We start from the raw sequence: 24,623 nt of genomic DNA on the forward strand, positions 1-24,623 counted from the left end.
GGTGCCTGACTTAAACAAACCACCTCACCATCAGAATCCTCCTTGTCAATTTCCTCCCCAGCGCCAGCAACACCCATATCCTCATCCTGGTGTACTTCAACAGTGACATCTTCAATTTGACTATCAGGAACTGGACTGCGGGTGCTCTTTCCAGCACTTGCAGGGGGCGTGCAAATGGTGGAAGGAGCAAGCTCTTCCCGTCCAGTGTTGGGAAGGTCAGGCATCGCAACCGACACAATTGGACTCTCCTTGGGGATTTGTGATTTAGAAGAAAGCACAGTTCTTTGCTGTGCTTTTGCCAGCTTAAGTCTTTTCATTTTTCTAGCGAGAGGATGAGTGCTTCCATCCTCATGTGAATCTGAACTACTAGCCATGAACATAGGCCAGGGCCTCAGCCGTTCCTTGCCACTCCGTGTCGTAAATGGCATATTGGCAAGTTTACACTTCCCATCAGACGCTTTCAATTTTGATTTTTGGGTCATTTTACTGAACTTTTGTTTTTTGGATTTTACATGCTCTCTACTATGACATTGGGCATCGGCGTTGGCAGACGACGTTGATGGCATTTCATCGTCTCGGCCATGACTAGTGGCAGCAGCTTCAGCACGAGGTGGAAGTGGATCTTGATCTTTCCCTATTTTAACCTCCACATTTTTGTTCTCCATTTTTTAATGTGTGGAATTATATGCCAGTATCAATAGCAATGGCCTACTACTATTTATACTGCGCACAACTGAAATGCACCACAGGTATGGATGGATAGCATACTTGACGACACAGAGGTAGGTAGAGCAGTGGCCTTCCGTACCGTCCTGCTATATATACTGGTGGTCACTGTCAACAAACTGCAAAACTAAAATGCACCACAGGTATAGAATCTAGATGGATAGTATACTTGACGACACAGAGGTAGGTAGAGCAGTGGCCTTCCGTACCGTACTGCTATATATACTGGTGGTCACTGTCAGCAAACTGCAAAACTAAAATGCACCACAGGTATAGAATTTAGATGGATAGTATACTTGACGACACAGAGGTAGGTAGAGCAGTGGCCTTCCGTACCGTACTGCTATATATACTGGTGGTCACTGTCCGCAAACTGCAAAACTAAAATGCACCACAGGTATAGAATCTAGATGGATAGTATACTTGACGACACAGAGGTAGGTAGAGCAGTGGCCTTCCGTACCGTACTGCTATATATACTGGTGGTCACTGTCAGCAAACTGCAAAACTAAAATGCACCACAGGTATAGAATCTAGATGGATAGTATACTTGACGACACAGAGGTAGGTGGAGCAGTGGCCTTCCGTACCGTACTGCTATATATACTGGTGGTCACTGTCAGCAAAACTCTGCACTGTACTCCTCCTATATAATACTGCTGGTCCCCAGTCCCCACAATAAAGCAGTGTGAGCACAGATATATGCAGCACACTGAGCACAGATATGGAGCGTTTTTCAGGCAGACAACGTATAATACTGGTGGTCACTGGTCAGCAATACTCTGCACTGTACTCCTCCTATATAATACTGCTGGTCCCCAGTCCCCACAATAAAGCAGTGTGAGCACAGATATATGCAGCACACTGAGCACAGATATGGAGCGTTTTTCAGGCAGACAACGTATAATACTGGTGGTCACTGGTCAGCAAAACTCTGCACTGTACTCCTCCTATATAATACTGCTGGTCCCCAGTCCCCACAATAAAGCAGTGTGAGCACAGATATATGCAGCACACTGAGCACAGATTTGGAGCGTTTTTCAGGCAGAGAACGGATAAAACTGGTGGTCACTGATCAGCAAAACTCTGCACTGTACTCCTATATAATACAGCTGCTCCCCAGTCCCCACAATTAAGCAATAAGCACAAATATTTGCAGCAACATTAATAAACGGAGAGGACGCCAGCCACGTCCTCTCCCTAACATTTCCAATGCACGAGTGAAAATGGCGGCGACGCGCGGCTCCTTATATAGAATCCGAATCTCGCGAGAATCCGACAGCGGGATGATGACGTTCGGGCGCGCTCGGATTATCCGAGCCATACGGGAGAATCCGAGTATGCCTCGGACCCGTGTAAAATGGGTGAAGTTCGGGGGGGTTCGGATTCCGAGGAACCGAACCCGCTCATCACTAATTGTAATGCCATAGTCCTCTTGTCTGGAGAATTCAGCCCATTAACGTTCAATGGTAAAATCTAAATTATCTTGGAGGTTAAAAGGATGGGGTGTGTGTGGTTTTATAAAGCTGTGTGTGTGCTCTGTGCATTTAAGTTTTAAAAAGCATAGCAGTAATGATATTACATTAATCAAGTTTCATTTAATTTTAAATCATGCTTCTATTTCGAGTAGGGATGACATTGAGTTGGCCAGCTTAACATAATGCAATATGTGGAACAAACATTCACTTGTTTGCCATACAACTAGTAGCAATGGAGAGCCCTAGTCCTAGGTGCACTAACAAACCCTCTCTATATAGCTTGTCCGGCATCAAGATCATCCTACTCACATTAACAATAGGTTCTTTTATAGTCTGCAACCACTCTAGCTCCCTGTTTGTGCCTGATAATTGAACAGTGTATTACCGCAATTGATCGGTATTATCTGTCAAAATTGTCCAGCACATGATGTCCTATAGACAGTGCCGTATTAACAGCAGTGTAGGCCCCTGGGCACAGCAATGCACTGGGGCCCCTACCCATCCTCCAGCAGAAGGGATGGGGAGTGTTATCAGCGGCAGGGACGTGCAGTCAGGGTAAGCAGTGCCTCCCCTGTCATTAATGATTACAATAATACAAAAAAGATACATATGACACATATTCAGTGTCATAAGTATCCTCTTTATATTATTCTAATCTTTGCAGTGCATTAAACTAGTTTGTGAGGCACTAATAGCAGTGCCTCCCATTGACAATGGGAACAGGGATACAGCAGATGGGTGGGGCCAAGCATTGGGCTGTAAAAGTCCATTGAGAACAGTGAAAAAAGCGACACGTATAGAAGTACCCAACTGACAGGGATGGGCTTTCAGCCAACATCAAAGCACATCCCTGAGAGTAAGGCAGATATGATTGGACAGCGGATCCAGTGCTGGATCCGCTGGTCCAATCACCCATAAGCGGTGACAGGACAAGGGATTCGGAGCTGCCAATAATCAGCTCTCCTCTCCTCACCCCTGATCATCTCCTGCTGCTGCTTCTGCTGGTGGCAGGAGCCGCCCGCGCTTGGTGATCTCCGTTACCGCACAGGTGCAGCTGGCAGCACCGGGGGTTGGGGAGAGCCAAGCACAGCAGCTAATCTTCTGCAGCGGGTACAGAGGTGGCGCTGGGAAGCCTAGAGCACCATGCAGTGGCAGCCGGCGCTCACCTCCTCTTAGACAGCAGAGCAGACTCAGCAGCAGAACCAGACCTGCTGCACTGTCCCGTCGGTGGCTCTAAGCAGGACCCAGGTGAGAGGGGCTGGGGGAAGGAGGGGACGGACTGTGGGCAGGGGGGTAGCTCACCCTCACATCCGAGACAGGGGGGATTACTTGTAACTGGCACTGTAGTATGCATTACATGTGTAACTGGCACTATAGGATGCATTACGTGTGTAACTGGCACTACAGGACGCATTATGTGTAATGTTATCTGCTGTTCCTAAAAAGTGAGCTGAGGTTTGTGTTCTTGTGCTACTGGGGATGTACTGGAGAAGCCAGTGCCTTCCCAGCCATTGACCTCACCGCACGTCACTGATCAGTGGCAGATTTCATGTCCCGCGGGCAGTAGGGTGTGTTCTATCTTCTGCTCAGCAAGTAGGACCTGGAGCAGTAGTTTGTGCTAATTACTTCTTTACTGCACAGATGGGGTGGGAGGGAGAACACTAACCTGTAGAAGGGGGCATTGGGCTAAATGAAGGGGCCCTGGTACATGACTTCCAGGGTGGTAGGGGGTGTTTAATATGCAGGGGAGGGGTGGATAGTGGAGTGGGTTTAATATTAATCATTTTCTGGTGGGAGGGCAGTTTGCTTGACTGCAGATATCTCCAGTTCCTGGAAATAGATTTCTTAGCTTTGAATGGGATAAAAGGTACTGGGGACTTGGGGATCAGAGTTCAGGAGTCAGAGCAATCCAATATAAAACTGCATACCAGGCGTGTGGAGCTGGAGCAGGGGCCAGCTGCTTGAAGGCTGATATCTCTAGTTCTGGGTATAGTAGAGACAAGCTGCCAGTGTCCACCAAAAGGTGAGAATCTCAGCTTTTGGAGTGTACCATCAGGAAATATCTAAGTCAGACAGAATCCGAGATATCTGGCTGGGAACAGCAATTAATAGGCTTGGATAGAGACCACTGCTTAGAAGTCTGATATCTCTGGTTACCCAGTGCCGATTTTTAAAAATCTGGTACCCCTGGAAAGAGGGGACCCTCAGCTATCAGCCTAGGGCTCTTATACTCCTGGGGCCCTTGGGCAAGTGCCCATTGAGCCCATACGAAAAGACAGCCCTGCCTATAGATGCTACAGTTGGTCGGCCGCTTGAGCAGTGAATGCGCTGCAGCAGCTGTCCACCTGACATTTCCTTTGTTCCTTTACAGGGGAGGAACGCAGATTGTGTGACCATGCACTGTGACTTATCTGCTGGGTTGCAGCATATCAGATGTCGGATGAAATGTCTGTCAGTATGACATTGTATCTCACAGTGTATGAACAGGAATAGTGTCACTCGCTGCATTCAGTGACAATTAACACACCTGAGCTCACACACCAACATATGTGTAAACACACACACACACACACACACACACACACACACACACACACACACACACACACTACTGCATATTTCTACCTGCAGACTGACACTAAGTCTCTGTCATTAAATATGTACTGTATTTTTCAAAATATACACGTGTGCTTATTTGTAAATTATGTGCATCGCATTTCAATATCGGGTTGAGACATCTCAGTGTTAAGAATGATGCTGTGTCTTTGATTTGCCCAGCAGAGAATCAATATATCCTTCCCTCTATGTCGTGTCCTATTCATACACTACACACAGCATCATCTTACTGTATGTGTGGATAAAACTGCTTGCTTCAGCATATCAGCTTGTTTTCCTTGGGCTGTCCTGAGCACAGGATAGACTAACTGGGTTGCTGACATCACATGTTCCACTGAACTGATTGGTTGTCCTTTGGGAAGATGGAAGTGCACATCAGGAAGACAGAATGATGGCAGGGGATACAGCAGAGATCACTGTTGCAAAACAGCTGTCTATGTGTTACACTGTGCACGGGGATGGATTGCTGTGATGTCCTGGAGGCTGAAGCTGCATGGGAAGCTGTATATATACTGTATCCAACATTTTTTGTTGGTTTGATGGCATTTTATTAACAAGTTAAACAAAACCTCTGCTGGATTACTAGGTCTGGAGAGAGTGGTCATGGCTTGGCATAAAGAAATTGGTACCCGAAAGGTTTCCGCAATTAATTTGGTTACTGGATTTTATCAGTATCTCCGGGGTAAGTCAGATTGTTCTTATATCACACAGGAATTGTGGCAAATGCGTTTGGACTAGGTTATTCATTGCCTAAAGACCAGCTTGTCATTGAACAGCATATTTTGTTGCCCATATCTTAGTGCTATTGCCATGATTCTAAAATAACTTTTGTGTTTTCTGCATTCATGAAATTTGAGAGCGCTGTATTATTTAAGTTGTGCAAACAGGATTAGATTTAAAACGTGTCATGCATGTGATGATCATTTATTGTTTAAGGTTTGTCTAATAATTAAGTAACAAGAATATACCTCTGAATTGCCTGGGGTATATTGCATTGGGCACTGCATGACTTGCAGACCATTGACAAGTGTAATGTTATGCACACTGTTTGGTATATTTTCTATCATTTAGTGTGTATTCAACAGAAATATTTAAATGTCGTCATATAAATTTGTTTTGCTAGTTATTTGCTTACTTTATCATAATTAAGGATCTTCCAGTATTGTGTTGTAGTCAACAAAATGTAGAAATATATAACTAAATAACTTGTGTTGCAAGAGATCTGATTCAGAGGGGTTTATGTACTAAGCCTTGGAGAGAGATAAAGTGGAGGAGATGCAATACCAGCCAATCAGCTCCTGTCATTTTTCAAACACACCCTGGTACTTTACCTCTGTCTACTTTATCTCTCTCTAAGGCTTAGTAAATAGACCCCAGATTTTGGTAACACTATATATATATATAATGTTTAAAATGCCACCAGATGGTCTAAAAGGCAAGTGTAAAGCAAGACCTAACACTGCCACGTCTAATGTGGCCTCAAGCAGTTTATTGCTTCATAACCATTTCACATTATTCACTGGACTTGAATTGCTTACGTTCCACTAAAAACTGGAAAACGTGAGTGCTCTAAGACTTTTGAAAGGTAGACAGGACTGTAGGAAGGGGTGTGCGAGTGGTTTCATCACCCACGTCACTGATCCCTGGCGACGGCTTCCCCGCGGCCCTAGAATAGCACCCTGTGGCCAGTAGCACTGCTGCAGAGCTGCGCGGAACATCCAGAAAGCTCTACAGGCTGGCACAGGTGTGCCCATATGTTAAGATGGCCCTGCTGGCATGTTCATTCTAGGCTGTCCTCAGTCCTACCAGCTGTTTGGTAGAGAGGTATGGAGTTCCAGCAATATAGTTTCTGAGTTCTGCTTTTGCTTTAGCATTCTGCAGAATTCCATTACGCACTATACAGTCTACTGTATGTAAAGTCACATGAATAAAGCTAGAATAGCAATGATCAATTCATTCTGCTGTTTAGTGTGGTAGGACTGGGAACATGGACAACCTGCTGCCAACAGAAGCAGGGACAAGCTCTCCTGACTTTGGCAGATTTTTGGGACCAGTGCAGTGGTTTAGCCAAAAAGTAATATTTACACTGTTTTGGTTAAATCAAATATATATATATATATATATATATATATATATACTGCCCAAAAAAATAAAGGGAACACTTAAACAACACAATGTAACTCCAAGTCAATCACACTTCTTTGAAATTAAACTGTCCACTTAGGAAGCAACACTGATTGACAATCAATTTCACATGCTGTTGTGCAAATGGAATAGACAGGTGGAAATTATAGGCAATTAGCAAGACACCCCCAATAAAGGAGTTGTTCTGCAGGTGGTGACCACGGACCACTTCTCAGCTCCTATGCTTTCTGGCTGATGTTTTGGTCACTTTTGAAAGCTGTCGGTGCTTTCACTCTAGTGGTAGCATGAGACGGAGTCTACAACCCACACAACTGGCTCAGGTAGTGCAGCTCATCCAGGATGGCACATCAATGCGAGCTGTGGCAAGAAGGTTTGCTGTGTCTGTCAGCGTAGTGTCCAGAGCATGGAGGCGCTACCAGGAGACAGGCCAGTACATCAGGAGATGTGGAGGAGGCCGTAAGAGGGCAACAACCCAGCATCAGGACCGCTACCTCCGCCTTTGTGCAAGGAGGATTAGGAGGAGCACTGCCAGAGCCCTGCAAAATGACCTCCAGCAAGCCACAAATGTGCATGTGTCTACTCAAACGATCAGAAACAGACACCATGAGGGTGGCATGAGGGCCCGACGTCCACAGGTGGGGGTTGTGCTTACAGCCCAACACCGTGCAGGACATTTGGCATTTGCCAGAGAACACCAAGATTGGCAAATTCACCACTGGCGCCCTGTGCTCTTCACAGATGAAAGCAGGTTCTCACTGAGCACATGTGACAGACGTGACAGAGTCTGGAGACGCCAAGGAGAACGTTCTTCTGCCTGCAACATCCTCCAGCATGACCGGGTCAGTAATGGTGTGGGGTGGCATTTCTTTGGGGGGATGCACAGCCCTCCATGTGCTCGCCAGAGGTAGCCTGACTACCATTAGGTATTGAGATGAGATCCTCAGACCCCTTGTGAGACCATATGCTGGTGCGGTTGGCCCTGGGTTCCTCCTAATGCATGACAATGCTAGACCTCATATGGCTGGAGTGTGTCAGCAGTTCCTGCAAGACAAAGGCATTGATGCTATGGACTGGCCTGCCCATTCCCCAGACCTGAATCCAATTGAGCACATCTGGGACATCATGTCTCGCTCCATCCACCAACGCCACGGTGCACCACAGACTGTCCAGGAGTTGGCGGATGCTTTAGTCCAGGTCTGGGAGGAGATCCCACAAGAGACCATCCGCCACCTCATCAGGAGCATGTCCAGGCGTTGTAGGGAGGTCATACAGGCACGTGGAGGCCACACACACTACTGAGCCTCATTTTGACTTGTTTTAAGGACATTACATCAAAGTTGGATCAGCCTGTAGTGTGTTTTTCCACTTTAATTTTGAGTGTGACTCCAAATCCAGACCTCCATGGGTTAATAAATTTGATTTCCATTGATAATTTTTGTGTGATTTTGTTGTCAGCACATTCAACTATGTAAAGAACAAAGTATTTAATAAGAATATTTCATTCATTCAGATCTAGAATGTGTTGTTTAAGTGCTCCCTTTATTTTTTTGAGCAGTGTATATATATTGTGCCCAAAACTTGTTATTTGGGGGGGAAGGGGGGGGGGATTTGAAAGGGGAGGGTTACCCTTTAATATTTTGTTTCATGGGAGGGTTACAGAATTTTTGTAGTTGCAGCAACACAAATGGTTTATTTTTTTACTTTGTAGAAATCTGTTTGTACGATGAAATGTATTTGTGTGATTATATTTAAAAATATACACATTCTAAGAAGAAATATTTAAAAAACACAAACACTAAAATAAATGCTCATACTTCAGTTCTCCACATTACTATTAGTCGATGAGTGGTGGCAACCAAAGCTACAGAAATCAGTAGTGACTGTTACAATCAGTTGCACATCTGAATGCAGATTGTGCAAGGTCTTCACTTCAATAGATCTTTCACTGTTCAGTAATTAACCTTTAACACTTTGTTGCACACTGTGTTGGTAAACAATGATAATTAAACATGTAAAAAAAATTTTTTTTAGGCAAACACATTTTTTGTTGTTGTTCATCTATGTGCTAAGATTATAGATTGTAAGCTCCACTGGAGCAGGGACTTATGTGACTGACCAAATGGGATGTAGCTAATATGCTGCCCGACGGAATCCCATCAGTCGAAATACCGATGCCGGAATACCGAATGGCAGCATAATGCCGGCATCACAATCCCGACAGAGCTCGGGATCCCAGCGTCAAAATACTGACGCCTGGAATCCCAAACGTTCTTTTAGCAGGATGCATTCGCGTCCTGCCGCGGGGGGTGGGAGGTTAGGTTTAGGCATTAGAAGGGTGTTAAGGGTTAGGGTGAAGGGACAGAAAGGGGATATTAGGTACCGGAGGGGGGTGGTTCAGGTTAGGCACTTACAAGGAGAGGTTAGGTTTAGGCACCAAGCAGGGAGGGTTAGGGTTAGGCACCCACAAGAGAGGGTTAGGGTAGGGGGCACCGGAGAGTCAGGGTACTTTCTGGGGGGGATGTCGGGATTTTGATGGACGGGATGCCCCTGTCGGTATTATGACCACTGGCATCCTGTCCATCGGTATATAATACAGAATACGGCCATATATGCTCTGTAAAGTGAAAAGAAATGTATGTACTCTTTTGAAAAATTTATGGATGTATTATTCATCAAGCAATTTCTCTTCTTTGGAAGCTCATTAATGTTTCATAGGGAAGATACTCAGTGCTGTAAAGAAAATCTTTGTACAAAGGAAGCTGGAGAGAGATCTGTGCAACCACATTCATTTTCCATCATAGATATCTGCTGCTCCTTCCTGTTGTGTAGACAGGATGAAGACAGTATTAGCGTAGCGAATTAATGAGATCACACACATACATACTGTATATATACTGTATATAGAGTATGTATGTATATATTGTGACAAGAACACTGGGATAGTGTTTGAGGGCAGGTATATTTGTCCCAGGTTCTTGTCTTACATGTTTTAGAAAATGTTAACTTCTAGGAAAAATGCTTTTTGTTTTGTCTGAACCTTTTCAGTTTGCTGTAAAAGCTGGGTAAAGGCTCTGAGAGAGAGATAAGGCGAGTTCTAGACATTGGGCCCAGTTCGGGTCTTTGGCCTCACAGAGGGCTAATCAGGGTTTCAGCTGTGTAAGAGTGATATAGTGCTTCTAACCTGATTAGTATGGGCAGACTGCCTGGGAAGGCTGCAGGATCTGTGTGTGAGAGACACGCTTTCTGATGCAAGTAAGCTATACAGTATGTACTGAAGAACTCTGTGTTTTGTTTAGTGACAGTTAGGAACGTCTTATGTTTAGTTAGTGCCGGACAGGCAAGGTATTTTTATTTTGGGGTTTGTTTTATTTTCTGTTTCAATAAAACTGGCCGGGGTCAGTTGTACCAGAAACTGGACTTGTGTTGTTCCTCAGCTGCTGCGTGCTGCCATATTCCCCAGGAAAAGGCACCTTGCACCCCTACAGTGTTACAACTTGGTGGAGAATGCGAGCAGGCCGTTCCGCGCATAAGTGAAAGCAGCAGCTTTGTGAGGCCTGCAGAAAACGGTGGTTTATGCAGATACAGCCCAGTGTGAAGTTACTGAGACTCACCCCTGAGGGTTTGATATATGTCCTGGGTGAAAGCAGCTGCAAAGCCGCCTGAAAAATCTGTTGACATTAAGGATCTGCTTAAAGCCTTGCTGCAAGCTACAGCGGCTCAGCAGGAGGCCAACCGACAGCAGCAGGTGGCAATGGAGGAAAATTGGAGACTACAGCAGGAGGCCAACAGACAGCAGCAGGTGGCAATGGAGGAAAATAAGAGACAACAGCAGGCAGTTGTTGATGAACTTTACAGGCAACAGCGTCAGGATAGAGAGGCCTTAGCAGAAGTGGTGCAGAGACTTGCAGCTCGGGTTGGAGATGTGGCCGTCAGTGCTCCAACCAGCTCTAGTTCTATACGAGCCAGTCACTTCCTGCAGAAAATGACAGAGGCTGATGATGTGGAGGCCTATCTGACCACGTTTGAAAGGACTGCCGAGCGTGAGAACTGGCCGAAAGCACAGTGGGCCAGTCTGCTGGCACCTTTCCTGTCAGGTGAGCCCCAAAAAGCTTACTTTGATTTAAGCCCTGCTGAGGCTCGGGACTATGATAAACTAAAGACTGAGATCCTGACCCGCCTGGGAGTCACGCTGTCAGTACGAGCACAACGGGTGCACCGTTGGCTGTACGCCATGGAGAAGCCTCCGCGCTCCCAGATGCACGACCTTATTCAGCTAACAAAAAAATGGCTACAGCCAGAGACATTAACTGGTCCCCAGATGGTGGAAAGAGTCGTCATGGATCGCTACTTGAGATCTTTGCCCATGGTCCTGCGCAAGTGGGTGAGCCATGGAAACCCGGGTACTGCTGACCAATTAGTGGACATGGTAGAGAGGTATTTGGCAGCAGAGGAACTACTGATGACCACCCAGCAACCCATAGATCCTCGACAGCGCCCTTCAGTAAAGACTGGTAAGACTGTTCCGTGGGAAAACGTTGCTGGGCGGTTAAGAGAACGCAAGGCTGGAGAGACTGTAAACACTGGCCCTGGAAACAGGCCAATGGGGCTAGAACGGTCTATGCTGCCCAAATGGGTTGATAATCGTGTGGTTAAATGTTTTAGGTGTGGTATGCCAGGTCATGTTATTGCCAATTGCCCAGTCACGCAAGAACCCATGCAATGTGATGCTGCCTTTGAATGTCACAGAATGTCTTTCTTTGCTAGGTTAGCCTGTACTGTGGTACCTTCACCTGAGCTGGAAAAACAAATGTGTGATGTGTTCTTAGAAGGTAACCGGGTAGAGGCCTTGCTAGATTCAGGAAGTTTAGTTACCCTCGTGAAAGCTGGGTTAGTGAACCCCTTAAAGGTCCAGCAAATACCTATTGGGGTAACTTGCATACATGGGGATACCCAACATTATGCCACTGCTGAGGTGAATATAGAAACTTGTTGTGGGTCAGCAATGGTTAAAGTGGGACTGGTCCCTACCTTGGTGCATGAGGCCATAATAGGGAGGGATTTTCCTCATTTTTGGAAACTGTGGGAATCACGGTTATCAACAGATGTGAGAAGTAAAAAGCCAGTTGATAATACCGGTGATTTTATGGATGTACGTGGGTCTTCGGAACTTTCTGGCCCTTTGCCTTTTGCTAGTTTGGCTGGGGAAGTGACAGATGGGGAGTCCAGTGAGGACCCTCTTGCCGGGAACAGAGACATAGTAGTTAGAACTGAAAGCGTGCCTGACCTGGAGGTAAAGAAGGATCTGTTTGCGTCTGAACAGTTAAAGGATCCTACCTTAATAAAGGCTAGAGAGAATGTTAAGATTGTTAATGGGGAACCTGTGGTACCAGGTGACAGGGTTACGTATCCCCACATGGCCATCTGTAATGAGCTCTTGTACCACATTGTCAAAAGGGGTGAGGATGTGGTGGAACAGCTGGTAGTTCCCCAGCCTTATCGGAGAACGGTACTAGATTTAGCTCATAGTCACGTTACCGCAGGACATTTAGGGGCAGAAAAAACCACTGAAAGAGTTTTACAAAGGTTCTTTTGGCCAGGGGTTTATAAAGAAGTGTCTGAATATTGTTCTTCCTGTCCTGAATGCCAGTATCATGCCCCTAGACCCCATTTCAGGAGCCCACTAGTTCCCATGCCTATTATAGAGGTCCCGTTTGACAGAATAGCCATGGATCTCGTGGGGCCCTTGTTAAAGTCTGCTCGGGGCCATCAGTATATCCTGGTAATTATGGACTATGCCACTCGATATCCTGAGGCTGTCCCTTTACGCACTATCACAACCAAGGCGATAGCTAGGGAGCTGGTGCAGGTATTTAGTAGAGTGGGAATACCAAAAGAAATTTTGATTGACCAAGGTACTCCATTTATGTCAAGGATCATGAAAGAATTGTGCAAGTTATTTAAGGTCACTCACCTCAGGACGTCCATCTACCATCCCCAAACTGACGGGTTGGTGGAAAGGTTTAATAAAACATTAAAAAGTATGTTAAAAAAGGTTGTTGAGAGAGATGGGAAAAACTGGGATTGTTTGTTGCCCTACTTGTTAATGGCCATCAGAGAAGTTCCTCAGTCCTCTACGGGGTTTTCTCCATTTGATTTGTTGTATGGTAGACACCCCAGAGGGCTGTTGGATGTTGCCAAAGAGACGTGGGAAGGACAGCCCACTCCTTATAGAAGCGTTATTGAGCATGTAACACAAATGCAGGATAGGATTGCAGCCGTGGTACCTGTTGTCAGAGAGCACATGGAACAGGCCCAAAGTGCTCAACAGAGGGTCTATAACCGGAGTGCCAAGATACGGGAATTTGCTCCTGGAGATAGAGTTCTTGTTTTGGTACCCACTGTGGAAAGCAAATTCCTAGCTAGATGGCAGGGTCCATTTGAGATTAGGGAAAAAATGAATGAGGTTAATTACAAAGTATACCAGCCGGGAAAGAGAAAACCCGAACAGATCTACCATGTTAACTTAATCAAACCCTGGAAAGATAGGTTGTCTCTGTCAGCGGAGCCTTGCCCTTCGGTGTCTTCACCCCGGTTGCTTCCCGCAGTGAAGGTGTCAGAGACATTATCAGCTGATCAGAACAATCAGGTTAAAGAATTTCTCATCCAAAATAGGGAGGTATTTTCAGAGCTGCCTGGCCGAACGACCATAATAAAACATGACATTGTCACAGAACCAGGGGTCAGGGTTCATTTAAAGCCATATACGATTCCTGAAGCTCAGCGAGAAGCTATTTCTAAGGAAGTTAAAACCATGTTAGAACTTGGAGTCATAGAGGAGTCTAACAGTGAGTGGTCCAGTCCCATAGTGCTCATCCCGAAGCCCGACGGTAGCATACGCTTCTGTAATGACTTTCGTAAGTTAAATGAGGTGTCCAAGTTTGACGCATACCCCATGCCCCGTGTGGATGAGCTTGTAGAAAGGCTGGGAACAGCCAGGTTTCTCACCACATTGGACCTGACCAAAGGTTACTGGCAAATACCTTTATCTGATAGCGCCAAATAAAAAACAGCCTTTTCGGTTCCGGAGGGGCTGTACCAGTATAAGATGTTACCCTTTGGGTTGCATGGGGCTCCAGCAACCTTTCAACGGGCGATGGATAAAATTTTGAGGCCCCATAGAAAATATGCAGCTGCCTATTTGGATGATGTGGTAATTCACAGTACAGACTGGGGGTCACATTTGGTTAAAGTACAAGCAGTACTGGACTCAATCAGAGAGGCAGGGTTAACTGCTAACCCAAAGAAGTGCTGCCTCGCAATGGAGGAGGTCAAATACTTGGGCTTCACCATAGGCAGAGGTCTGATTAGGCCCCAATTGAATAAAGTTGATGCTATTCAAAACTGGCCTCGTCCAGTGAATAAAAAACAGGTAAGGGCTTTTTTGGGAATTACTGGGTACTATAGACGGTTTATTCCTAATTTTGCGACCACAGCGGTGCCGTTGTCAGACCTTACCAAAGGGAAGCAGTCAAATGTGGTGAAATGGAACCCTGATGCAGAAAAGGCGTTCCAAGCGTTAAAAGTGGCTTTGTGTTCACAACCGGTGTTGATAACACCAGATTTTTCAAAAGAATTTGTGGTACAGACAGATGCCTCAGAGGTAGGGATAGGTGCTGTGCTGTCCCAAACCAGAGATGGGGACGAACACCCTATCATTTATTTGAGTAGGAAACTCAATGAGCATGAAAAAAGGTATGCCATTGTGGAAAAGGAGGCTTTGGCCATTAAGTGGGCACTAGATACCTTGAGATATTACCTCTTGGGTAGACAATTCAGACTAGTGACAGACCATGCCCCTTTAAAATGGATGTATGTAAATAGAGGCAAGAATGCTCGTGTAACTAGATGGTTTCTAGCGTTGCAGGACTTTAAGTTTACTGTCGAACATAGACCGGGAACACAATTGGCCAACGCAGATGCATTGTCTCGCATCTTCTGTTTGGGGGCTACAAGTGTTCCGGCCCCTAGGTCGAAACAGGGGAGGGGGATATGTGACAAGAACACTGGGATAGTGTTTGAGGGCAGGTATATTTGTCCCAGGTTCTTGTCTTACATGTTTTAGAAAATGTTAACTTCTAGGAAAAATGCTTTTTGTTTTGTCTGAACCTTTTCAGTTTGCTGTAAAAGCTGGGTAAAGGCTCTGAGAGAGAGATAAGGCGAGTTCTAGACATTGGGCCCAGTTCGGGTCTTTGGCCTCACAGAGGGCTAATCAGGGTTTCAGCTGTGTAAGAGTGATATAGTGCTTCTAACCTGATTAGTATGGGCAGACTGCCTGGGAAGGCTGCAGGATCTGTGTGTGAGAGACACGCTTTCTGATGCAAGTAAGCTATACAGTATGTACTGAAGAACTCTGTGTTTTGTTTAGTGACAGTTAGGAACGTCTTATGTTTAGTTAGTGCCGGACAGGTAAGGTATTTTTATTTTGGGGTTTGTTTTATTTTCTGTTTCAATAAAACTGGCCGGGGTCAGTTGTACCAGAAACTGGACTTGTGTTGTTCCTCAGCTGCTGCGTGCTGCCATATTCCCCAGGAAAAGGCACCTTGCACCCCTACAGTGTTACAACTTATATAATATATATATTCACATTTTGATTTTTTTTTTAATTGATTAGTACTATGGAAGTTCATTTTATTTGTTGTGTTAGGTCAAATGACGCTGTACTTTTAAATTCCGATTTGGAAGAAATCCAGTTTTGTTTTATTTGTTATATATGATAAATTATCAAAACAGCAAACATTTAGCATAATTCCATTTGCAAAAATTAACATGTCAGTTGTAAAAAAGCACCATGATATGATTAACTATGTGTGTGTGTGTGTGTGTGTGTGTGTGTGTGTGTGTGTGTGTGTGTATATATATATAAAAACAAATATAGAAAACCACAGCACTCGCCACCCCAGAAGCGGGGTGCAGTGTCTGCACTCACTACTCATAGGGTGGGGTGCATGCAGCCCATGGCCACCTACCCACAAGTGACGCTGTACTTTTAAATTCTAATTTGGAAGAAATACAGTTTTGTTTTATTTGTGTTATATATGATAAATTATCAAAACAGCAAACAAATTCAATTTGCAAAATTAACATGTCAGTTGTAAAAATGCACCATGATATGATTAACTACTATTGGTAATTGCAATCCTATGCATGTGTACTTTAGGGGTAATTCAGAGTTATCGCAGCAGCAAATTTGTTAGCAGTTGGGCAAAACCATGTGCAGTGCAGGGGGGGCGGGCAGATATTACATGTGCAGAGAGAGTAAAGGGCCCTACACATTGCGACCCGGCGGCGGGTGGGGGGGGGGGTCAGTGACGGGGGTAGTGAAGTTTCTTCACTCCCCCCATCACCCGGCTCCATAGAAGTGCAGGCAAATATGGATGAGATCGTCCATATTGGCCTGCATGCACAGGCGACGGGGCACCAGCAATGAACGAGTGCGGGGCCGCGCATCGTTCAACGCTGGTGCCTCCACACTCAAAGATATGAACGAGATCTAAATTGCAGTGTAAAAATAAAGCAGCCAGTAATTACCCTGCACAGAAACAATATAACCCACCCAAATCTAATGCTCTCTGCACATGTTATATCTGCGCACCCCCCCCCCCTCCCCCTCCCCGCAGTGCACATGGTTTTGCCCAACTGCTAACAAATTTTCTGCTGCAATCAAATCTGAATTACCCCCTTTATGCATTGGTCAGCTCTGCAACAGCTATACTGTACAGTGTGATATATATATTCAGAGTTCTTTTTTTCAGTAATGCAAAGAGCAGTAGGTTTTCATCTTGTCTTGTTGGCAGTTCAGTAATAAAAAGAGAAATTATTCAGTTTTCACGAATACATAATTTTAGGGGTGCATCTTACGCAACAGGTGAAACAATCCAGCACAGAAACAGTACACACATACTAGACTTGTCTTGTTTCAGTTGTACCACAAATGGTGCCTCATTGCCAAGGCTTGTTACAGTGCCAAAGAAGAGAGCCATACATTGTAAAACTGACAAGGTGACTTTCAGAAGCCACACTGTCAAGGGCACAGAATGCACATTATACTCCCAAAAGACTAGAAAATTAGGCACATCAAATTCATCTGGGGCATATTTACAGTAAGATAGATAGATAGATAGATAATTGTATCTCAAAATGAAAATCTCATACTGGTGTAGAATGTGCAGAAGCAGCCAATTATTATTATTATTATTACATTTTATTTATAAGGCGCCACAAGTGTTTCGCAGCACCGTACAAAGGACAGTGCAGGGAGACAAAACTTAGCATTAAAGTAAATAAATAACAAAAATAGAGTACAGGTAACAAAAGAGCACCACCATTCCCAAAACATAACACAGCTAAGATGTAAGTACTACTTGGGGCTGGTGGCCATAGATGGAGATGAGCCTTTACCAGCAGGAGAAAAATCGGGTAAAGATGGTCGCTGAGTAGGAAAGAGCTGCGAGTGAAATGTGCCGAGAAGAGGGCTTAGACAACAAGAGGAAAGAGGGCCCTGCTCTGAAGAGCTAACAATCTAGTGGGAAGGGGCAACAGACAGATGACATGAGGTGCAAGCAAGCGGTAGGTAGCCTGATGTCAGTATGTAAACAAAATCGAGATGTTCAAGGCATAAGGCAGGGGGATGGAAGAGCAGCCTCAGGACTAAGTTATGCATCGGGAGGGTATGCTTTGATGAATAGGTGGGTTTTTAGTGCCCATTTGAAGCTTTGCAAGGTCGGGGAGAGTCTAATGGAGCGGGGGAGAGCTTTCCACTGAAAGGGTGCAGCACGGGCGTAGTCTTGAACTCGATCTAGGGAAGCAGTGACCAGGGCAGTGGAGAGGCGACGGTCATTGGCCGACCGTAGGGGGCGGAAGGGAGTATGAAGGGAGAGAAGGTTGGAGATGTAGGGAGCAGTGGAATTAGAGATGGCCTTGTATGTGAGGGTGAGGAGTTTGAAGAGGATTCTGTAGGGGAATGGGAGCCAGTGTAGATTTTGTCGAAGGGGAGTGTCAGATGTGGAGCGACGGGAGAGGAAGATAAGCGTAGCTACGGAGTTCAGGACAGATTGGGGGGGAGCAAGATGGGAGGAAGCGTGGCCAGTGAGGAGAACATTGCAGTAGTCGAGTCGTGAGATGACCAGTGGGTGGATGATAAGTTTAGTTGCACTCTGGGAGAGAAATGGCCTGATACGAGCAATATTGCGTAGCTGGAACCGACAGGATTGTGCCAGAGCTTGGATGTGGGGTGCAAAGGAGAAGGAGGAGTCAAGAGTGACGCCCAAGCAGCGAAGTTGGGGAATGGGGGAGATGATGGTGTTGTCAACAGTGATAGAGATATTGGTAGGGGGTGTTGCTCTGGATGGGGGAAAGATGATGAGTTCAGTTTTGTCCATGTTGAGCTTCAGAGAGCGCTCAGACATCCAGGAGGAGATTGCGGAGAGGCAGCTGGAAACTGAGAGAGGACAGAGGGGGGGACAGATCAGGAGAGGAGAGGTTTTCACATGAATATTTGAAATCTATTCATATTCCTTTTTTTGAACAGACCTGGATCTTTTTCTATGGGTATTGTTCTTTTATACTATAGTCTTGTGGGTTGTACAGGATTAGCTTTGTGAAATGCCATTGAGTCAGCATGGTTATTTGTTCAGGGACTGTACATGGAAGCTGGATTTGAAATTAGGCCAGTGGTTCCCAAACTTTCTCGATTTACTGTACACCCTTAAGGGTCGATCCATTTGCAGGTGATACCTGTAATGTGCTCTTGCAACTACATGGAAAGCCAGCAATGGTACACCAAATTGCCTTAATTACACTCTGATTTCCCCCCTGATCTCTGTGTTTCATAAGAGTGGCATATGTGCACACGTACTTTCTGGAATCATCCACAATTGAATCAATCCCATAGTGTTTCTGTAATTTTGAAGCTGTCACTCGCTGCTTTGCTGTAGAGCTATACATGGAGACAGAGGGCTGGCGGCATGCCAGCAGCTCACAGAGCACTGGCCATGCCCCACAGTGATGGTAAAAAGGGGCGTGGCTCATGATAGCGGCAATACCGCAAACCATGACCCCTTTTCTCTGAAGCTACGCCCCCTTTCTTTGAGCTACACACCCTTTTCTGGGGGGTGCAGCTTCGCTGCATAGGAATCCCGCTTCCTGATTCATAAAAGTTGTGAGGTATATGTTAGGGACCTTCCCGATGAGGTCATCTTGACAATTGGTGGGCAGGCTCATAATATTGGCCAATTTTATGGCAAGAACCTCAAATATGTTGTATGTTTCAGTTTATTATAATTCCAATGGCTATATAGTGCACCTGCTCTCTTGTTTCTCTATTATCCTAGTGTGTGCCCGGTCTAACTTACAAGTACTATGTGATGCACAGCTTGTGTGTCTAACTGACTGTCAGGGCTGCAGAAATCTTTCCCGGGCCCCGAAAATGAAAGGGTGCATGGACTAATTGCATTGGTTTGGCCACGCCCCTTTAAAAAATAACTTTGGAAATTACTAGTGTAAGCGCAACAAAGCATTGCCAACCTGTATGGGGGGCGCCATGTGCCCCTTAGCTGGGGACAGATCCAGGGAGTGGGAAGATCAGTGCGATCTCTACCCTACTGCAGGCAAAGGAGACTGCTACACTCAGCAGCAGCAGCCTGGATCTACTGCAACCCAGCACACAGCAGAGTGCCGGGCTGGGGAAAGAGGCTGCTGATGGATGATAGGTATGCGCACTCTGACCTGGGCCTCTGCCGGGCTCCTCCAACAATCCCAGGCCCAGGTAATTAGTATCCCCCCTCCCTCTCGACGCCACTGCTTTTTGTCTTTGATATGCAGCAGATTCATTTAACTTACTATCTGTGTGTCTAACTTACTGTGTATGATATGTAGGGTGTCCGGATGATGGATCGATAATGTATAGGTCGACATGCATTAGGTCAACAGATACAAAAGGTAGACAGGTACAAAATGTCAACAGATGAAACGTTGACCGTGCTTAACTTTGACAGTAACAAAAGATCTAAATGAAAATGGTTGACACACAAATGGTCAACATGTTTTTTTTTTGTTATTTTGTCCCAGATTTAGGATCTGCTTTATTTACTATCTATGTGAACATCTATTGGGAATAGTAACCTCTCCGCAGCGAGGGTACAAGTTTCTACTGATGGTGCTCAGATAACAGGAATATTCTATATTTGGGACAAAATAACACAAAAAAAAGTGTGGACCTTTTGTGTGTCGACAGTTTTCATTTCGACCTTTTGAAACTGTTGAACTTTTGTTCCTGTTGACCTTTCATCTGTTGACTTTTTGTACTTCACGCAGAAAAAAAAAAAATGCAGGTCCACTCTCCAAACGTTACTAATCAGAATAATTGTAATTAATTTAGCAATTTAACATCAACTAAAAGTGTGGTTTTCTGCATAATTTTGGCCAAAAGTATAGGTCTACCTACCGTGTCCAGGTGACCTCATCATCAGGCAGGTCCCTAACATTCTAATGGTTCTCATGCCCTGGACTTGATCCTAAGTATTGTTAGGGACCTACCTGATGATGTCACCTGGACGCGGTGTGTAGGCCTATACTTTTGATCAAAATTATGCATAGATCCTCACTTTTACCTGATGTTTATGATTAGTAATGTGTGGCACTACAAGTCTCAGCATGGTAGCACCTCATTATGTTTAGATAGGGCCTGCAGTCAGGGGTGTAGCGAGGGTTGCTCTAGTGGAGCGCGAGCTCTGGGCGCCAGAAAAGTTAGAGACTACCCCCTCTCTCCATCTGCTATACTGTGAGCCGCTGTACAGTTATCCACAGAGCAGGAGGAGGAGGGGCACACACTCAGACTCAGAGACTAGGTAGGGAGCAGGACAGGCCAGAGGCGACAGCAGGAGACACTGACAGCCAGCACATGCAGGAGCTCTATATGTCTTACTGTTCGCTTGTAGCTGTGCAGCAACGTTACTTCTGTCCTGCTACACCACTCTCTGTCCCAGCTGCTGCTGCACCTCTTTCTGCCTCGACTGCTGCAGCACCTCTTCCTGCCTTGGCTGCTGCAGCACCCCTCTCTACCCCAGCTGTTGCAGCACCCCTCTCTGCCTCGGCTGCTGTAGCACCTCTCTCTACCCCAGCTGCTGCAGCACCTCTCTCTACCCCAGCTGCTGCAGCACCCCTCTCTGCCCCGGCTGCTACAGCACTTCTCTCTACATTGATGCAGCAACACCTCTCTCTGCCCCAGCTGCTGCTTTAGCTCCTCTCGCATTAGAAACTGCAGAGTAAAATCTATAAGTGGCTCTACTGTAGCATAACGTGTAACAGCAGCTCTACTGTGGTGTAACGTGTATTAACGGCTCTAATGTAGCATAACATGTATAAGCAGCTCTACCATGTGGCGTAATGTGTATAAGGAGGTTGGATCTGTGCGACCGGCGGTGGGGATCCCCGAGGTCAGCATACCGACCCTCGCATGCCGACCACAGAAACGGGAAAGGATGGGGGTAGCGCACCACGCAGCGGGCTTGGTGGCTCGCTGTGCTCGTCGCAAGTTCTATTCCCACTCTATGGGTGTTGTGGGAATAGTCCCTGTTAGTCGGCATGGTGACCACCGGGATCCCGAGCGGCGGTCACATGACCACATCCCGTATAAGGGCTCTACTGTGTGGCAAAGAGAGTATAATGGGCTCTAATGTGTGGTGTAATGTGAACAACGGACACTACTGTGCGGTGTAATATGAATTGATACTATTCTGTGGCCATGCCCCTCCCCATGAAGCCACACCCCTATATTTTTGTTGCGCGCCTTAGGCACACACTGTCCCTGTTTTAAACATGGAGGAAACTTTCGCCCTGATATCAACAAGGTATAGGACCAGCCCTGTCACCTATTTAGGATTTTTAAATATTTTTCTTTCAAATGTAACATGCCCCCAGTTCAGTACAGGAGAGGGGGCGCCGAAACATACCCTTGCTCCGGGCATATGGCACCTAGCTACACCTGTTTGCAGTCCAGGCCCTATATGACCTTTTGTACCTGTCGATATAATGCATGCAAACAATATGGTGTCGACCTAATGCCTGTTTACCTAGACATTGTCGATCTATAAACCCCTTCAGTGGCATGCCCAGAAAATTTCTGGGGCCAGCTGTGCTGTGCAGACTGGCAACCCTGGAAATTTTCCGGGGCATGCCACTGCTCCCCCTCCCTCCACCTTGCACTCCGCTCGGCCGGTGGACTTTGAAGAATGACGCAATTGCGTTTGACGTCATGACGCGATTGCGCCATTCCACAAAACTCCGCCAGCCGAGCGGAGTACAAGGGAGGAGAGGATTTCAGTGCTGGCAGGCTGGTGCCCACCAGCAAATGCTACCTGGGGGATGGCCATCGGTGGGTTATCCATCAATGGGCACCATTGATGGATAACCACTATGGTGTAAAACCATCTGGAATGGATCTGTCGATGGTTTTACCTATTGATGGTCATCCCTGCTGTATAGCAAAAATGCAAACCAGGGGGTGTGGCTTAGTGGGTGTCAGGGGGTGGGGCTATAAAATAATTGGTAGTACTGAACCATCGATGGCGGGAAACCATCTGGTTCTCTCCCATCGATGATAAAAGTAGGCAACGAGCATTCCTTAAGGCAACAATCATTCCCCGTGGCAACGAGCATGGATCCCAGAGCATAAAACCCCTGGCAAAAAGCATGACACAGCTCATGAAACCCCTGGCAACGTGCATGAAACCCCTGGCAACGCGCATGAAACCCCTGGCAACGCACATGAAACCCCTTGCAACGCGCAGGTAAGAAATTTAAAAAAACCTACCCTGGGAGATGTGACCAAATTCCAAAAAGTACCACTGAAGGGGTTAACCCACACCCAATATGCTGCAGATGCATTTAACGTAATGTATATGATGGGCAGCCTCTACGTCTAACTTACAATCTTTGATGGTCAAGCTGTGTGTATAACTTTCTCTCTATGATAGCTAGCATGTCCATTGAACTTACTGTGTATGATGGCCAGCCTATGCATCTAACTTACTGTATACGAAGGGGGCAGCATGTGTTTCTAACAGTGGCACATAGAGGAGGCCTTCTGAGTACCTAGTAACTTCCAGTGACGTGCAGTGAGGTGTATGGCTGGAGAGAGTCTGAATGCTGGGAGCTTGTCTCACCCAGTAGTGCCGAGAGAGGGGGTAAAGGGTACTAATTACGTAGGCCCAGGTCTGTTGGAGGGGACCAGTGTGGGCCAAGATCCCCACCCTCTTACCTGGCAGCAGCAGCAGCTCTTCTCCACAGCCCTGCAGTGTGGCCAGGGAGGCACTTAAAATATTTGTTTTCTGTATTTTTTTCTAAGGGTGCATGGCCACGCTTTCCGTGATTAGACCACACCCTCTGAAAAGTACTTGGGCCCAGCCAGGCTCTCTGCGGCCTTGGTCTCACCACCTACTCACTGTTACTCTCCCCTCACTACACCATATAGTCTTCCACCTGCATGTCTTCTCTTGTTGCTGCTTATGAAGCGCCGACTACAGTGCACTTCCTGGTCACATGATACATTCTAGTGTCCATCAGTGCACATGGCCCACCCCCACACTCAGATGCATGCCTCTATTAGCACTCTTTCTGTCAGATTTACTGCCCATGGTGTGGCCCCACCCACAGCTCTGCAAAGCGTGTCTGACTGAAGAACCAAGGCAGAGTATTTGCTGCCTCATCTCTTGTCTCCCTGCAGCTTCAGGGATCTCCACAAAGCTTGTGAGTGTTAACTATAAAAGGGATTAAAACAAACAAAGAAGATGTTTATATTATATGTATCTTCTTTGTAGTATTCTAATAGTTTTTATATAAAATCTTAGGAATCTGACAGAATGACAGGGGAGGCTCTGCCCTGACTGCATGTCCCTTGTATCTTATTCTGCCAGGCTGATCCATGCCAAGGCTGCATCAAGTTTTTTTGTGAAACGGAGAGCTTTATCTTTGTCTCGTCTGGCTGCCCTCTGTGTTCTGAACTTGCCACAATTGCTGCTATGCTATGACATTAGTTTGACAATTATAGCGACATATGCACAGTATATTGAAAACTAGTAGTACCAAAATATTTGACTCCAAACATGAAGCATGCTGGATGCAATTCTGGAAGGTATACAGCATGGGGTGCTTTATGTAAATGTATACTAGTCCCGGGTGTGGTATAATAGATAGACCGTGTCTAGTTAGACAGTCAGTATATAGACACCACATGTTCAACAGTCAAAAGGTCGACAGGGTAAAAAGGTCAACAGGGTAAAAAGGTAGACATGAAAAAAGTAGCTGGTACAAAAGGTTGACAGGGTCAAAAGTTCGCACGGGTCATAAGGCAGACATGGTCAACAGGTCAACATGAAAATGGTTGACATAAAAAAGGTAGACACCATTTTTTTGCATTGGTGGAGTTTGTGTGGATCGTTTTGTCATCTAGGACCCCCAATAGTAGAAAGGTATCCCCTCGCGGTGCTCGCTTCACTCGCCATGCTTCGGGCTCGGTGGGTCACTGCGCTTGCCACAAGGTTTATAACCAACTCTATGCAGACATGGACATTTAAGAAAAAAACCTGTGTCTACCTTTTGACC

General features: G+C 46.0%; 1 protein-coding gene across 14 annotated transcripts in view; it reads left to right on the forward strand.

Annotated features, from left to right (window-relative positions):
* The window catches only part of SYNE1 (spectrin repeat containing nuclear envelope protein 1), a 965,679-nt gene that overhangs the window by 180,532 nt on the left and 760,524 nt on the right, over nucleotides 1-24,623 (forward strand). The window lies entirely within an intron of this gene.

The sequence above is a fragment of the Pseudophryne corroboree genome, chromosome 4 (assembly GCF_028390025.1).
Source record: "Pseudophryne corroboree isolate aPseCor3 chromosome 4, aPseCor3.hap2, whole genome shotgun sequence".
Taxonomy (NCBI): Eukaryota; Metazoa; Chordata; class Amphibia; order Anura; family Myobatrachidae; genus Pseudophryne; species Pseudophryne corroboree.